The sequence below is a fragment of the Chelonoidis abingdonii genome, chromosome 3 (assembly GCF_003597395.2).
Source record: "Chelonoidis abingdonii isolate Lonesome George chromosome 3, CheloAbing_2.0, whole genome shotgun sequence".
Lineage (NCBI taxonomy): Eukaryota > Metazoa > Chordata > Testudines > Testudinidae > Chelonoidis > Chelonoidis abingdonii.
Genome location: NC_133771.1, coordinates 40,857,892 through 40,870,121, shown reverse-complemented (window position 1 = coordinate 40,870,121; position 12,230 = coordinate 40,857,892).

Here is a 12,230-nt window from a genome sequence, read left to right as displayed (position 1 = left end):
AGAACTCATTTAAACCTAGCTTACATCTGCTTGCTGCCAAAGTTTTAAAGCAAGCCAAACTAATGGACAGGTTAAGCACATGAAATCTGGTGTGTGTGTGTGTGTGTGGTGTTTCTGTTTTTTTAAGTGTAAACCAGTTTTTGATAACAATATCTTCATTTCACTTATTCAGGTAGTTCAGTTCATTTAAAGTTAAGAAACTGATTGGGAGTTGAAAAAGCAGGAAAGCTTGTTTTCCTCTTCTAGTCTATAAATAAAAACTAGTTGTGAGGGTGTCATAAGGTATAATTCCCAAATCTGAACCTTAGCGTCCAAAATTTGGGTACCTGCATGAATCCTCTAAGCTTAATTACCAGCTTAGATCCTGTAGCGCTGCCACCAACCAGGAATTCCAGTGCCTGGTACACTCTGGTCTCCCCAAACACCTCCCGGGACACAAGACTCACTGCCTTGAGTCTCACAACAAGGGAAATAACCCACTTCCCTTCCCCCTCTTTACCTCCTCCCAGGCTTCCCCTCCCTGGGTTACCCTGGAAGATTACTGATCTAAACTCCTTGAATTCAAAACAGAGAGGACAATTCACCTTCCCCCTCCTTCTTTTTCCCCCCCCAGTCTTTCCCCAGAGAGACAGTAATCCTGGCACAGAGATTCCTATCCCCTGAGCCTCAACTAGAAAGAAAATCAAACAGGTCTTAAAAAGAAGCTTTTAATAAAAGAAAGAAAGACATAAAAATTGTCTCTGTAATCAAGATGAAAAGATTACAGGGTCTGTTAACTAAAAAATAAATAAACAGCCTTATAAAAAATAATACAATTTAAACTTTCCAGCAAACTACACACTTGCAAAATAAAAAACAATGTAAAAGCCTATATTGTCTTCTACCTGTACTTACAAATTGGAAATAGAGATTAAAGAGCCTGAGATAGTGTGATCACCCTCAGAGCCTAGACGCGCACAGAACAGAACAACGACCCGCACCCAAAACTTCCCTCCCTTGAGATTTGAAAGTATCTTGTTTCCTGATTGATCCTCTGGTCAGGTGTTGTTTGTTAACCCTTTACAGGTGAAAGAGACATTAACCCTTAGCTATCTGTTTATGACAGAGGGGATGAGATTTACAAGTTCTAAAGTCTCGCAGGACATGTTGACCAGAAATAATCAGCTAGATTCATTACCTACAGGTACATTCTTTTGTGTAAAGAATGAGTTAGCTTTAAATGCAAACCATTCTTTTGAATCCAGCGCATTTAAGATAGTTCAACAAAAGTTTTAAATGCTATTTTTATACATTTTTAATTGAACTCCAATTTCTATCCAAACGGAGCTTGACGTAAATCACAAATAAAAAATTAATCATCTAATAAATAAGAAATGCATCATTTACCATTTTTATAACATAATACAAAATTGTAAAAATTAAGACTCTCTATATGTATGTTATGCTATATAATAGCTTAAATAAATTTGTATACATGGTATGTCCTCTTGGTTAGCAGAAAGTACCAAGTTTACTGTAAAGTAAACATTATATATGTAGTTTCAAATCAACACATTTTGATGGTTACCAACCAACAAGAATCAACCTTTCTTTAGGAAAATTATTCAAATACACATGCAAAAAAAGATTAAAATTATTTACGTAAGAACAGCCATATTGGGTCAGACCAATGGTCCGTCTAACCCAGTATCCTGTGTTTCTACAGTGACCAATGCCAGGTGCTTTGGAGGGAATGAACAGAACACGTAATCATCAAGTAATCCATCCCCTGTTGCCCATTCACAGCTTCTGGCAAACAGAGGGTAGGGACAGTTCAGAGCATGGTTTTGCATCCCTGCTCATTCTGGCTAATAGCCATTGATGGACTTATTCTGCATGAACTTACCTAGTTCTTTTTGAACTTTGTTGTAGTCTTGGCCTTCACAACATCCTTTGGCAAAGAGTTCCACGGGTTGTCTTTACGCTTTATGAAGAAATACTTCCTTTTGTTAGTTTTAAACCTGCTGCCTATTAATTTCATTTGGTGACCCCTAGTTCTTGTGTTATGAGGAGGAGTAAATAACATTTCCTTATTTACTTTCTCCACACCAGTCATAATTTTATAGACCTCTATCATATCCCCTCTTGGTCCTCTTTTCTAAACTGAAATATCCTAATCTTCTTATTAATATCTCCTCATAAATCAAAGGTTTCTTGCTTGCTGATTTTAAATCAGGATTTAAATCATTTTGATTTAAATCAATCCATTCTATCTGAGAAAAAAGAATACAGATGAAAATCAACTGCTGTAATTTGAATATGATTCTGACAGCTTTGTTGGCTTCCTCTAGTGGAGGTCTCTGATTTCTCCAATTCTAAGGATACAAACATTCAGCATAGCTCACTGCTCACATTCTGGAAGCACGGCTACTGATGGGTTCCAGTGGCCCTGTAGCAGTTCCCCACATTGCCTGAGCAACAGAGCTGGTACCCAGCTCCTTGATCACAGGATCAGCAACAGCAGGATCAACTGGGTTTGTCATAAGTATCAGAGGGGTAGCTGTGTTAGTCTATACCACAAAAACAATGAGGAGTCTGGTGGCCCCTTAAAGACTAATAGATTTATTTGCGCATAAGCTTTCGTGGGTTGAGGCCATAAACTTAAGTGGGTTTTTTTTACCCACGAAAGCTTATGCCCAAATAAATCTGTTAGTCTTTAAGGTGCCACCAGACTCCTCGTTGTTTTTGTGGGTTGGTCATAGTGGAGCTCCTGGCCTCAGTATTCACTTCCAGAGTGGTCCTGTTCAACTTGGGAGGACTCCATCATCTTGCCCCCACAAACTTTGTCTGGTAGACATTCGGAAATGGGGTTAGACGATGCACTGATTAGCCCAACTCTGATGGTACCACCGGATCTGGAGAGACTCCTTTCGTTGTCTCCAGATGCTGCCATGTCATCAATACCTTCCTCTCCACCAGACGACTACTCACAGTTTCAAGAGCTGCTATATAGCCAGTGCTCTTGAGATCCACTAGAAGAGGTGCAAGACCGTCAGCCTCAGTCACTAGACATTCTGAATGCATCAGTACTGGCAAGGGTGACTCTGCCAATCAATGAGACCATTCTTAAATCAGTGCACAGTGTGTGGCATACCCCAGCCATGTGTGCGCCAACCTCAAAGGGGGTTGAGAAAGATACTATGTCCCCCCATAAGGGGTCAAAATTTCTATTTTCACATCCTCCCCCTAACTCCTTGTTGATACAGGCTGTGTCAGAGCAATCCAAACACCACTCACACTTTACTTCAGCAGACAGGTAGGATAAGAGACTGCACCTCATGGGTTGAAAGGTCTTCTTGGGTGGACTACAGTTCCAGATCTCTAACTACTTGGTACTGATGGCCAAGTATGACTTTATAAACTATGGCTGGATGGAGGAATTTGCAGATAAGCCATCTCTGCCAGATCATACTCGATTCCAAACGATTTTACAAGAGGGCAAGTTGGTTGCCAGGTATATACTTGAGGCTCCAGTTGATTCAGGAGACACGTCCTCGCATGTATTGGTGACTGGAATTGTCATGAGGAGGGAATCCTGGCTACACTCCTCGGGTTTCCCTAGAGATGCGCAGAACACAACTGAGGACCCTTCCTTTGATGAATCGCACCTCTTCGACCAGAAAACTGATGGTTCTTTTCACTCTCTAAAAGACTCCAGAACCACCGTAGGCATATATATACTGGCACCAAGGAGAAAACTTTATCACCCACCACCAGTCCAATGCTATGGAACTCCTCACTTCTACCACCAATGGGCCTATGAACCTCCTCAGAAGGACCCTAAGGTACACAGAGCCTGTCCGCCTGTTCCGGCAATGGAGACCTCTGCAGAACACACTTAGTCATTGCAAAAATGATGCCTAGAGAGCTGCCAACCACTCTGTACACCAGTGCTTCTACATGCCACACCTTTTGAGGGTCATCTCAAACTTTCTACCATCTTGGAGAGCTATAACAATGGATGAGTGCGTCTTGGATGTCATTTGATGTGGCTACATTAGAGGTTTATGATGACGTCTTCTCCACATATCCCATTCCAACCCTCCTCAGAGATCCCTCTCTCAACAGTATTCTTAACCTAGAGGTAGACTCACTTCTATAGAGAGGAACAGTGGAGCCAGTCCCTGAAGCCTTTTGAGGCATAGGGTTTTTTCCAACTCTTCCCTGGTACCCAGTGCAGACCAATCTTGGATCTCTGACACCTCAACTGCTGAATTAGCAAGCTGAAATTCTGTATGGTCATGCTTGCAGCCATTGTTCCTCACTCGAAAAGGGCATGTGGTTTTCAGCTCTCGACATGCAAGATGCCAACTTCCACACTGACACACATCCGACCCACAAAAAGTTCCTGAGGTTCAAAGTGGGGCATTGACACCTCCAATAAAAGGTTCTCCCATTCAGACTTACCACTGTCCCACAAGTTTTTACAAAGGTTTTCTCTGTGGTAGCGATGCATCTATGACATAAGGGAATCCTTGTTTTCCCATACCTGGCTGCTGGCAGTCTGGCCCAAACAGGAAGCTCGAGCATCAATCTCACAGCTTCTTCTTCTCCTCTCCTTCCTAGGAGTGAGCATCAATGTTAAAAAATCAACTTTTCACCTTGCTCAGCCCCTGGAATTCATAGGTGCTCACATTGATTCGACCTCCCCACAAGCTTATCTGTCAAAGAACAAACTGCAGGACCAAATAGCCCTGATATTCTCCAACCCTTTTGTCTCAACCAGGACCTGACTCTCCATCCTAGGTCATGTGGCAGTGTGCACATATGTCATGCCCTTTGCCCGCATATACCTTTGCTGTCTACAGCTATGGCTGCAAAGAGTCAATTCCCTTATGTACCAGTCAATGAACATCATACTCAATATTCACCAGAAGTCATCTCTTCTCTTTGATGGTAGATCATGTCTGCTCTGGGATGCCCTTCCTCTCATCCTCACTGACCATGACAGTCCATAATGAATGCGTCACTCTCAGGCTGGGGTGCTCACATTGGAGATCACATGACACAAGGCACCTGGACCATGTGAGAGGCTAGGATGCACATAAACATTCTTGAACTTTGGGCAGTACGCAAAGCATGCCACATTTTCTTACCAACTATTCTCTATCACCACATCCTCGACATGTCAGATACTACCACCACCACCACAATATACGACATAAACATACAAGGAGGCACGAGGCCTCCAGTGCTGTAATGGAGATGATTCACCTTTGGGAATGGTGCATCAAATAACATATCCTTCTGTCAGCAGCCTACCTGTCAGGCACCAAGAATGTGATTGCAGTTCAGCAGGAACTTTGCAAGTGACCACAAATGGGAGTTGCACAACACTATAATAATGGACATTTTTGGTCACTGGGGTACATCAATCAGAGATCTCTTTGCATTTCACAGCAACACCAAGTGCACTCAGTATTGCTTCAGGAGAGGACTCTGTGCCCACTCATTGGATGACGCTCTGGTTGTCAATTTAGTCAGACCGGACAAACTATACCTTCTTCCCCACCACCACTCGTACTCCGTGCCCTCCACAAAATCCAGCAGGAGAAAATGACAGTCATTCTCATTCTGGTTTTCCCAATTTTGGTTCCCTCTTCTTCTTCACATGTTGAAACAACGTCCGCTCATGCTGTAGCCATTTCCAGAGTTGCTGACGACACAACAGCAGACTGTCATCCAGATCCATGGATGCTACACCAGACTGCATGTTTTTTGAAGGGACACCTCCATTAGCACAAGACATCCTCTCCAGTAGTTGAAAGGACTACACGAGGTGATTGTATCAGGCCAAATGAACATGGTTCACCTCCTGGGCATCCCCATGCTCTTAGACTATTTCCTCCATCTGAAAACTCTGGGACTTGCTCTCAGGTCTATCAGCACGTTCCATCCACCAGTGGAAGGGCATTTGATTTTTACCCATCCCTTGACCACTTGGTTCTGGAATGACCTTTTACATAAATATCTACCCATTCAGCCCAATGAGATCTCAGCCTAGTCCTTGTACCTGTTTAATGAACTCTCCCTTTGAACCTTGGCCTCCTGCCTTCTCTCAGGTCTCCATGAAGGTCTCCTCCTTATTGCCATTACCTCAGCGAGGAAATTTAGTGAGCCGGGAGCCCTGGTGACAACCCTCCCCCCCATCTTTTCACCACGTTCCATATGGACAAGGTCTGTGTGACTGAATCCCAAGTTTCTGGTAGAGGTGGTTTCCCAATTCCATCTGAACCAACCCATCCATCTGCCAACCTTCTTTCCAAAACCACATGCCTTGAATGAGGAATGGTGGCTTCATTCCCTCGATGTGCATAGAGCCCTGGCCTTTTACCTACAAAAGACAAAGGCATTCTGGAGTTTCCCAGGCTATTTATCACCATAGCGGGGAGAACTAAAAGACACGCCCTTTGCACCCAGAGAATCTTTAAGTGGGTCTTAGGGTTCATTATACACTGCTATCAATTGTCAGGGCATTCCCCACCAGATGGGATATGAGCGCATTTTACAGGAGCGCAAGCATCAACCATAGCTGTGTTCCATAACATGCCACTTGCGGACATATGCAAGGTGGCCACATGGAGTTTGGCACAGACCTTTCCCTCTCACTATGCTCTAGTTTGTGATTCCCCGACAGATGCCTCATTAAGCACAATGGTCCTCTGTTCTATGGTTCCATCATTTTCCTTGCATCCTTCTTGTATCTAGGTACTGCTCGTCAGTCACCCTGAGTGGAATTGCAATAGGGACCATCACTTGAAGAAGAAGAAAGAGAAATTACCTATAACTGGAGATTCTTCGAGATGTGTAGTCTCTATGTGTATTCTGATCCCATTTTCCTTCCCCTCTGCTGCGGATCTGATAGGTTTGTGATGGAGAAGGAACTGGAGATGCTGCTGGTTTGCCCTGCCCTTTATCACCTTGAGAAACCATGAGGAAATATAAAAGGTGTATGCATGGACCGCCGAATGATACTACTTTCAAAAGCTCTGGCTCTGGGCGCATGGCAGAGAAATACAGAGAAAGATCACACATCTAGAAGAACCTTTAGTTAGAGATAAGTAACCTCCCCTTTCTGCAGATGGGCTTACATTCGGGTTGACCCCTGTAAACTGTTTACCTTTTAAACATTCAGACAATAACTTGGCATTCCAGCATTTGAGAGAGGCAAACAAAGGAAAACAAATTAAGTATCACTTCCCATTAGGAAGTAAACTGTTGTTTCATAGGATAAGGACCTTCATTTCCCTAAATTCTTAAAAGGATTATAAAATTCATACTACAGATCTAGTAAAATTACTGCAGAATAAATAAGATTTTTATACAAAACTGCAACATGTATCAAAAATAGATGTAATTTGCTTGAAATTTAAGTATAAATTTCTGACTGAGGAGATATGAGTCATTAGCAATTATCTTTGAAAAGTCATAGAAGATGGCAGAGCTGTAACAAGAATTTTTTGCACCTGAGGCAAGGGCTGGCTCCAGGCTCTTTGGTGGCAATTCGGTAGCGGGTCACTCTGTCCCTCTTTGGGGGAAGGACCCGCCACTGAATTGCTGCCAAAGAATGAATGAAGCAGTGGTGGCAATTCAGCAGCAGGTCCTTCCCTTCACGAGAGACTGAGGGACCTGCTGCCAAATTGCCGCCGATCGTGGCTTTTTTCCCCCCTGCCCTCTGCCCCACTTGGGTGGTAGAGCCGCGCCTCTCTGCTTTGCACACGCGAGGTAAGTGCCTCACTCGCCCTTGTTACAGCACTGGAAGACGGGAAAGGTTATAGAGGACTGGCACTATATTTTCCCTTTTCCAATCTATAAAAAGAGAAATAAGACACCCTTGAGCATTACAGACCAGTCAGCTTCATTTCAGTACCTGGAAAGATAATGGAGCAAATAATTAAGCAATCAATTTGCAAACACCTAAATATAATAAGGTGATAAGTAACAGTAAACATGGATTTGTCAAGAACAAATTGTGTCAAATCAGCCTAATAGGTTTGTTTGACAGAGTAAGAAGCCTTGTGGATACAGGGGCCGTGATAGATGTGGTATATCTTTTGATACTCTCTTGCATGATTTTCTCATACACAAACTGGGGAAATACAGTCTGGATTCAGCTACTCTAAGGTGGGTGCATAACTGGTTAGAAAACCATTTCCAGAGTGTAGTTCTTAGTGGTTCACAGTCAAGCTGGAAGGGCATATCAAGTGGGTTTTTACAGGGATCAGGTCTGGGTCTGGTTCTGTTCACATCTTCATTAGTGAGTGAGATAGTGGCATAAAGAGTACACTTATAAAGTTTGCGGACAATACCAAGAGAGAGGGGTTGCAAGTGCTTTGGAAGATAGGATTAAAATTCAAAATGATCTAGACAAACTGGAGAAATGATACGAAGAAAACAGGATGAAATTCAATACGAGAAAATGCAAAGTTCTCCACTTAGGAAGAAACAATCAGTTGCACCCATACAAAATGAGAAATAACTGCCTAGGATGGAGTACTGTGGAAAGGGATCTGGGACTCACAGTGGATCACAAGCTAAATATGAGTCAACAGTGTAACACTGTTGCAAAAAAGTGAACATAATTCTGGGATGTATTAGCAGGAGTGTTGTAAGCAAGACATGAGAAGTAATTCTTCCAGTCTACTCCGTGCTGGTTAGGCTTCAACTGGAGTATCATGTTCAGGAAAGATGTGGACAAATTGAGGGAGTCCAGAGAAGAGCAACAAAATGATTAAAGGCCTAGAAAACATGACCTATGACGGAAGATTTAAAAAGTTGGATTTGTTTAGTCTGGAGAAGAGAACATTGAGGGGGACATAACAGTTTTGAATATGTAAAAGGTTGTTACAGGGAGGAGGGAGGTAAATTGTTCTTGTTAATCTCTGAGGATAGGACAAGAAGCAATGGGTTTAAACTGCAGCAAAGGCTGTTTAGTTTGGACATTAGGAAAAGCTTCCAATCTGTCAAGGTAATCAAGCACTGGAATAAATTGCCCAGGGAGGTTGTGGAATCTCTGTCATTGGAGATTATTAAGAACATGTTAGACAAATACTTGTCATGCACAGGTGCTGACTTCTAATTTTCCCTGGGAGTGCTCAATCCCTGTTCAGCCCCAGGTTCCACCTCCACCCCTTCCCCCAAGGCCCCGCTCGACCCCCATCCTGCCTCTTCCCTGCCTCTTTTTTTCCCCCTCCCCCAAGTGTGGCTCATCCCTGCTCCTCCCCTTCCCTCCAAGCGCCTCCTGCGTGCTGTGGAACAGCTGTTCCATGGCATGCAGGAGGCACTGGGAGGGAGGGGGAGGAGTTGATCAGCAGGGGCCACAGGTGAGGATGGTGGGGAGCGAGGGGAGCTTGGCTGCCAGTGGGCATCTGTGTTATCTGGGATGGTCTAGATTAGGGGTTCTTAAACTGGGGGGTTGCAACCCCTCAGGGGGTCATAAGATCATTGCATGGGGGTTACGAAACTGAGAGCAACTGCTAGCAAGTCTGCTGCGAAGTCTGCACTAGTAAATCTGTTGTGAAAAGCAATATTGATGTTCCTTTGTGGCCCTCATAGTGTTAAATACTAAGTGGTTAAAACTTTTCTGCTTATAACAATAATTGGATAGAAGTGTGTTTTAGTCTTATTGAATAGCGGTGAGAGAAGGTAAACTCATGTTAAACTATAGGGTTATAAATTTAGCATTTATAATAGCATTAAACATAAAAAATGTGCTTAATTTATAAGGGGGGGTTGCACTCAGTGGCTTGCCATGTGAAAGGCATCACCAATACAAAAAGTTTGAGAACCACTGGTCTGGATAATACGTAGTCCTGCCTTCAGCACGGGGGACTGGACTAGAAGACCTTTCAAGGTCCCTTCCAGTCCTACGATTCTATGAAATTGTTAAATCTAACTTACTAGAAGTGCTAATTGAAATGTGCATACATTTTTATTTGCAGGACGTAAAAATATTGTTGCTATAACCTGAGAATCTTCCCTTCAATGTTGCACTGTCGGGATGGAGAAGGGAAGAGAGGGGAATGTTGGTGAGGGGAGAGGGATCAGTTCTTTGTTTTAAAACAGACTATAACCAAAAAAACAAACCCCACTATTCCTACTGAGCCATCATTCTTTGCTCATCCCCTCAGCTTTTACAGTGTTCTCATGTAGGATGTGTTGCCATTCTGCACCCAGCGCGAATGGCACATTACATAGATTGTGCTGAATCAGGTCCATAGAAAGTGGGTGGCCTGATTTGACAGCTGATTTTAAATATTTGAGACTGAGGTGGAGGCCCTGAACAGATCACCTGTGTAGTATTGTGGGAGCTAGGTCTGGAGGAGAAAAGGAATGTTAAGGACAAGTGATGGAGCGGATGTGCTGGCATAAGGCACGAATGAAGGTATGGAGAGGAGTAAGGAAACGGGAGCAAGAGAGAGTGTAAAACTGGAGATTGCTCTTTTTATGTTCTATTGATACAATGGTAATTGTACTCCATTTCTCCATATTTCAGACAGAGCTGTAATACAGGCTCAAACGCATATCCAAACAGGCTCTCTGTTACATGTCAAGTGAAATCATTTAACACAGTAGTTTACCACCTTCTTTGAGTGTTTGCACATCCATTCCACTGTAGGTGTGTGTGCACCTCGTGCACAGTTGTAAGAAATTTTTCCTTCAGCAGTGTGAGTGCCGCCTTATTTCCTCACCCCATTGCACGCAGGCAAAAAAGGCCACGCTGCCCATGCCTCCCTCAGTTCTTTCCTACCGCCAGTGACGTTTGTTGGACCCATGGTCTTTACATTTGTAAGTTTCCCCTCCCTTCTTGTGTCTATATAGTACCTGTCATGTTAGTTTAGCCTAGCGTAGTGGTTTTTGTACATGTTTAGTGACTAGAGTAAGTTTAGTTCATTTCTTAACTAAGCTCTGTCTCCAGTGCCTGTTTGGGTACTGGCTCTGGTTCCAGACTAATGCTGCTTTGTCCTGGCTTCCAGGCCTGTCACTCCTGTGGCAAACCCTTACCCTAGCTGCCTTAAATGTCTGGGGGAGGCACATACAGGTGACAAATGTCACATTGGTAGAGGATTGAAACCTTGTTCCAAAAAGGTGAGGGCTGCCAGGTTCAAATACTTCCTCATGGAGCCTTTGCTCTGCCCTCCATCAGAACATTCCTGCTCAGAGCATCCAACTCTGTCAGGAGTGCTCTGCCTCGTCTAGCCGAGTCTATAAGCAGGTCACCCTCACTGGTACTGAAGAAAAGATTTTGTAAGTCTTTGAAGGACTCCAGGCCGGGGCCTTTCAAATCTTCAGGCAAGGCACTCAGTTGCGGCAAGGATGCTGAAGGGCACTCGAAGAAGAGGCACCTCTAGGTACAGCCTGTTGACTCTGGAGCCCAGGAAGGGTCTGTTGAGCCTGATCCCAGAACTGGCCCAGCCCTGGTTACACCAGTCAGTATTGGTAGCTGCTACTGTTAGTGTCTTGATGACTTCCATCAAGAGGGAAAACTGCGCTGGTCTCCCCAGCAGGGAGAGAAGATCAGTCCTAATACCATACATTTAACATGAGGAAAAACAGCCCAAGTACAAAATGGGAGGATATACCTAAACAGCAGCAAGCATCATATTAAAACAAATTTGTTTTCCTTCTCTTTCCATGCTACTGTCACAATATTACTTTTTCATTTAGTCCACTACTGTATTATATTGTTGCAGGGCAGTTGTGTCATCCACTTCAGGAGGGGAGTGTACACAAAAGAGTCTGTGGTGTTAGTGGATCCCAGGAGGAAAAAGTCTGAGAATCACAGCCACTGCCCCATGCTTGTCTGGAGAAAGAGTATTAAAGCAAAGTAGAAAAAATGCTTTGCGAATGAGGAATTTTGATCCACAATCTGATCATTGTAAGGGAACAGAGAAGTATGACTTTGGCAAATTAATTACATTTCCTCCATTATTACTTAGTTTTTAAGTAATATAGAAAAAGTGACCATTCAAGTAGAAAGAGACTATATAAAGATTAAATACGTCCAACTTTAAGTAAGCTCAGAATTAGCAGTAACAGTTTCTGCGCGCCTCAGCGATTTTTACACAGCTTTAGAGCTGAAAGTTAAAACTACCCATAAAGTGCAATAATCCCTTAGAAATGGATGCCTGAGCAAGTTTTAATCATATTTTAAACAGAACTTATACAGAAACAAAATTGGGGAAAACATT